The 6,277-nt window shown below is 35.4% G+C and overlaps 1 protein-coding gene across 1 annotated transcript in view; it reads left to right on the top strand.

Annotated features, from left to right (window-relative positions):
- Positions 1 to 6,277, top strand: part of LOC134854609 (ubiquitin conjugation factor E4 A-like) — a 214,089-nt gene that overhangs the window by 44,628 nt on the left and 163,184 nt on the right. The gene's annotated exons all lie outside the window — the stretch shown is intronic.

Below are 6,277 nucleotides of genomic sequence, written 5' to 3'. Positions count from 1 at the left end.
ACAGTTTGGCCTCGTAATGTCGGAAAAGTTTCAAAAGAGTCATAAATTCGAAAAAAAGTTTGGACTTTTTTGAAATTTGTTTTTCTCGAAAACTAACCTCCGAGATTCTGGTTTTAATTGAACGCAAGGGATATGAGGAGAAGCTCTGCATGAGTGGTTATGCCAATTTTTTGGCACGAAAAGTTATGACCCTCGGAAAAGTCAAATTTTTTGATTTTTTAACCGTTTTTTCATCGAGGTAGGGCGTTCGATTCGATTCCCGAACATATTAGTAAAAAAAAAACATTTTTTCTTTGTTTACTCAATAAGCAAGGGTATTGCTGCCGGGTACTGTACTTTTTGCCCGTTAATAATTTTCTCCACAGAACCAGTCTTATGGACGCCTCTGTTGGTAACACACTCACTGCAACAGACAGAGGACTCATCCTATTTTAAATTCCTGCATTTTAAATTCCTTCCTATTTGAGTTTTAGTTCGGTGTAAATATAAAACTCAATTTTTCTTTTTTACATGCTATTTTTTGGGTTATGGGCTTCGGGTTATTTTATATTGATTTGGTGGCATCCTGTTGCCTCTTTTGATCCGCGAAAAAATTTTTGTATGTGTATGTTTTGAGAGTAGGAGGATTTGAAAATATAGGTCTTGCTGATTTTTTTTTCAGGAAAGAGTCTTAAAATATTGATACAATGCATTTTTTTGCGTTCAATTGAAATTCTTCTGCTGAAAGTGACGTAAATATCACTCTCGAAATACGAACGTGGAAATGGCGCAAAAAACGGAATTTTTTGGAAATGGAATTTATTTTGAAGATTTCCCAGCGGAATAAAAACTTTACCTATTGATCCAGTTTTCTCAAGTTGGGTTTATGTTATCAAAAAAGCGTCAATCATAAATTGTTCTAGAAGTTCAAAGAGCTTAAGGGACATCTATTTTTTTCTTTGAAATTCGAAAGTTGAGATTTTAAGAAAGTCAGTTTTTTTATGTTTACTAGTGTTCATTACTCTTTTCCAATCTTCGATTGGCTATGTTCATCCCGTGCTAGTTTCATATTCTTTTTTCTTGGCCTATTTTTCTCAACTAAATTTTTGTTCATGCCAATTGAGCCAAACTATCAACTTTTTGGGATGTCTTGTTTTTTTGACCTTTTCGGTTTTTTTTTGCATTAAACGTCGTTCATCTCATTTTCTGTCAGCTAGTTTACTATGTTTTGTTGGTTTTGTTCGCAAATGTTGCGAAGCTTCACTTCTGTGTAAATACATGATACCGCTATTGATAAAATTGTTTTGCAACTCGGTTTTCTGATCTAGACAATTGTCGAAACTTTACTAAACGCGACCGTGTCTAAACTGAAGTGTAACTGGTTAAACGCGGGCCCTGGGAGCCTCATGTTTAGGCTTTGGTCCCGACTGGGCCTTGTTTTTGTGCCTGGAATTTTTTTGGCTTAAATTGAAGTATCGAGCTATCGTTTTGTCGGCTTACTTTCCAAGGCGTGGGCTTTGCTGGAAGGCTCAAGATTTTTTCATAATTTTGAATGCATTTATCTCACATTTTTGAGTGCATTAACATTTGTAAAGATAGTGCTAGTAATTGAGTTTCAATATTTCTGTTTCCGAAACCCACCACCCTCTCGTGAAGGTCAATTGGAGTCATCGTTGCTATTTGCCTGTTTTAGTTTTGGTTCAGTATGAACGCTTCCAAAGTAAGTTTTACAAAAAATAAAATAGTTTTTTCCATTTCATATAAAATAATATCTTTTTCTGTAAGACTCAGTATTTTACACAGTAGCGGATTTAGGGGGGGGGGGGGGGGCACCCCCTAAGGGATTCGATCCAAAGCCCCCCCCCCCCCCTTTGTACTATTTTGAGACATCCACTTTTAGATGACTGACCTTAAAAATTTTGTAAAGGCGCCAATATATACCAATTTAAAATAATTTTCCACCTAGACTAAGTGTTCTAATTAAACTGAAATCAAATTTTTATTTTACACTTTAACAAATATTATACCAATGAACATAAACGATTATTGCGAACCCGAAATTAGACAAAAGAGAAATAAGTTGCGGAATATAGAATAGACGTCAGACGAATTTTTAAATTTACAAATAATACACCACTGAAATAGAAAGAAGCCGGATGACAGGACAACATTTTGAAAATCTTGGATAAATCAACTTAACGTCAAAATCTGTTTTAATAGTTAATAGAATTGATATAAATGATCCCAGACGTCAACCTTATAAAACGTTTTCAAAATCCGTTAATTATGGGCCGAGTTGTAAATTTTGTCAAAATAAAGTCACTTTTATTTGAGCTTTATTTAAATGTGTCTTTATTCTATTCGATTCCAATTTGATTACCATTTAACAACTTGGTCGGCCATTGAACTTGTTAGGTAGTGGTAGACAATTTTAACATCCGCAGTTTTGGGGGAAGGATGTTAACTTGGTTCTAAGGTGGAATGTTCAGTTTCAGTTTGGGTTGATGAATGTCAATTTGATCCAAAGTGTATGAAAAAAAAATAATTTCAAATTTTTGTGGACGGATTTATTATTTCAGTATGTTCGTTTTCCGTTTTTTAATGCCATTTATACTATCTGGTACGGTTTTTATCCGCTTTCCTTGCAAAGCATGGGTTTTAGCTTGATAACACTTGCGAGAGCAAGTGTCTTGTAATCGGGACTTTTTTTCCCGTAAGCAACTTTTTGTAAAAGAAATTGAACTTGCTTTATATTGAACCTTGTTAACTTCCAGGTTCCTTCCCACTTGACCTGGAGGTAATGCGGTTGCTTTGGCATCTTAAGGTCTGTGGTTTGAGACCCAGTAGGGCCTTTTCTCAGTATGTATAAAATTAAAAATTTTTGGTAAAAATTGAATCGTCGGACTTTCGTTTGTCAGCTCAAATTTTGTCGGCTTAGGTGCTACATCACCGATTTTTCTTGAGCTGTAAGCAAGTATCATAATAATTGCTAGTGTTATTCTTTTAGTTTCCGTGGGGACTTGAATCAATTTTTTTCCAGTCAACTGGTGTCTGTTCAAAGATTTTCGGCTTCGTAAATTTTGTTCGTTGCTGATTTAAAAGTCAAGTGTCTTGCTTGGCGTGTTTGCCTAGAATTTTTGTTTGATAAAAACAGGAATAATGAAATTTTATGGGAATGTTTTTTTTTGTTTTTTTGATACGCGTTTGAAACTTTTTCACTTTTTGCAAAAACCTTAGTTTTTCTCGAACTTTTACAGATTTTCGAAATAGGGATATTAATAGAAATACCGTTACTCCCCTGTGTGACTGCATATTCTCCTAGTCTCTTGTAATTTTACCTTACTGTCTAGAGACTTCGAAAAAGTCTGTGCCAGGAATCTTTGACCCATATTTTTGGATCATTTAGTTTTCTCAAAAACTACCCTTCCAAATCTAGTTTTTTTTAGTTTCTATGGATAGAACGGGCAATGGAAAACTCCTCTGCATAAGAAGCCAAACCCGAAAAAATGATGGCCCTCGGAATAGTAAATTTTTTTTGACCGTTTCATTAGTCGTTTTGACTTCTCGAAAACAACCCTCCGAATTCTGAGATTGTGGGTTCAATGGAAATAGCAAGCTTTATGAAGCTCCCTTGTATAATCGCCTGCGCCCAATTTTTCTCACAAAAAATTATGGCCCTCGAAAATTCATTTGTTGGTGTTTTATCGTATTTTGAAACTTGGCTTTTCTCGAAAACTACCCTCCCAAATCAACTTTTAGCTACAATTGAAATAATAGGTTGTGTCAATTTCTTCTCGATAATTGGCACCGCTTATATTTATTTGCACAAAAAGCTTCGATTTACGGGAAAAAAATCAAATTTTTGATTTGATTTTGACTTCTCTTGATAAATATCCTGCAGTTCTTAAAAGTTCAATCGAGATACCCGGTTTTCGGAATCTTCTTTGATGAGGCAACTACGACCTATTTTTGCAGAAATTTGCTATGGATTTGTATTCGTCTCCTTTTGTTTTCACTATCATCAAATTCGATGTTTTTGTTATAGCGCAAGTGTTTTTTGAAAATGGTTTGTTGCTACAGATGTTTTTTCCGTAAACGTTAATTTATTACGTGGCGCGTCCCGGATTGTTGTCATAATTCCACTTTCTAGCGTTTCTTTTTCAAGTTGACTAAAATGAAGCTGATAGAAGAAATTAAATTCCTTTTAGCTGGTACAAGACGAAATTGTTTCTTCATCTTAGCCCTATCTTTTATGATTTTCACTGTCATGATCTGTAATACCGTTTTAAAGTCAGACAATTTCACCTTCAAAAAGAGAGCTAAACAGTTATCATCAAGCTCTTTTAAGGATCCAAATCAAGTAAGTCTTTTTTACACCAAGTGTTGTATTCAGTGTTTCCCGAATTATTCACGATTTAAGCTTTTATAGCATGATTAAAGAATACTTTCTACAAAGAATTTCTGTGAAAACTAATATGAACTCACATTTCAAGTTTCTTCAAGGCCTTTTTGAATCAAATTTGAAGACAGAGAGCTCTTGCGATCTCGGAATCATAGCTGTTGCAATTTTCATTTTCTCAACCAATCAGAAATGTAAATTGACGGAAGTTTCTTGTTTTTGGGCTTAGTTTATGTTCCAAGCAGATCAAGTTTGGCTCATCGAATTCATTTTCTAAATCGACTATTAACAGGGTTCAAGGAACTCTGTTGATCACGTTTATTCGTCCAGCGTAGTGAACCGAGAGAGCGAATTTCACGACATGAGATCAATATCAAATTATCGGCTGAAAATGCTGGACCGATTTTGTTCACATGAATCAAAGACGCGACGTCTGCAAGGCAAACAAAAGCAGTATTTGGCAAATATTCTTAAGAGACCCAACTTGAGCTATAATGATGAGTTCAAGTACATCAATTGTAGGGTAGCAAAAACAGGAACATTTGAAAGAGGTTGTTTTATGTGGACTTTGAACCATAATGTATCTCGATTCTCCGAAGAGCACTGTGTTCATCCAGTGTTTGACCCAAGGGTGAAACTTTTGCAAAGTTTGTCGATCGGTCAAGCCATGGAAAAAATGAGAAGTTATACGAGTTTCGTGTTTGTGAGGGACCCTATAGCGAGGTTCATTGCGGCATACATGGGAAAGATACGGTCGCATAAGATGGATTCGCGAAAATTTGTCGCTGAAGCGAGGAATTATTGTTTCAGCTTTGAGCTTCCCAGAAATTTCAAAAATTCAAATCATTTTTGTAAGTTAAAAGATAATATTTGAGACAAAAATTAACTGAAGCTATCGATACTGAAGTATGTATTTAAACGTTTACAGGACTGATTTAATATGAAAAATCATAATTAAAAAAAATACGATTTAATACATGGGAACCTTAAATTAAACTATACCCGATTCTGTAGAAAAATGTCAAATGAAACAAATACAAGTATATCATTGTCATTTGGAGGGTTTTCAAGGTATGCGGTGCATTTGTTCGATAAAGGAGAGGAATGGATGTCGTAAAATAGTAACAAAGCGTAGCCCTGGAGCACTTTTTCTCGTTTCAGGCTTCTTTTTATTGCGTTCACTCGTTTCAGTTTCCATGAAACTTGGATGTCACAAAATCTGTGCTGCGATTTGCATTTGCAGAGAACGTAATCCCATGGTCGGGTAAATCCCACGAAGGATTTAATTGTGAATGTCGTGATGCATGAGAATGCGTGTTTTTTCATAGGGGGTTAGAAATCCCAAAAAAGATAGAAGCGCAAATGGAGTGAGTATGTTTTTTTTTAAAAAGGAAGTGGGTGGGGGTTGAAAAGTTTTCCACCTTTTTTTGAGCAGTAGGATATTTTACTGCGCAGAAATGTTTTATGGAAAATTGTTTTTTGGAGGACTTTTGGGAAGGCTTCGATGAACAAACTGTTTTTCGACACGCTATTCCTCGAACGTCTTTGTTAAAATTGACGGGGAAAGTCCTAAAAATTGTCTCTTAATTGCTTTATTGACAGGTAGAACAGAAACTATGGATAGAGACTTTAAATACCTCGCTTTGAACTTAACCACCATGTACAAAAAAGTGAATATTCCAAAGCAAAGTTGGAACACTACTAGAGCAGCCAAACATATGGATTTGCTTAGAGAGATTCCAAAGGAGACACTGGTAAAGATATTGGCCATGTTTAGTCAAGATTACATGGCATTTGGGAATGATCCTCTAGATGCCTTGCGTTATGTTTCGTCTTTCGCTTGATACTGAATGATGCATAGCAGCCAGCACACAACAGTTAACATACAGGACTGTAAGC

This window comes from Symsagittifera roscoffensis, chromosome 9, assembly GCF_963678635.1.
Source record: "Symsagittifera roscoffensis chromosome 9, txSymRosc1.1, whole genome shotgun sequence".
Taxonomy (NCBI): Eukaryota; Metazoa; Xenacoelomorpha; order Acoela; family Convolutidae; genus Symsagittifera; species Symsagittifera roscoffensis.
Note: the sequence above shows the minus strand (reverse complement) of the source record. Positions and strands in the feature narration are given on the sequence as shown.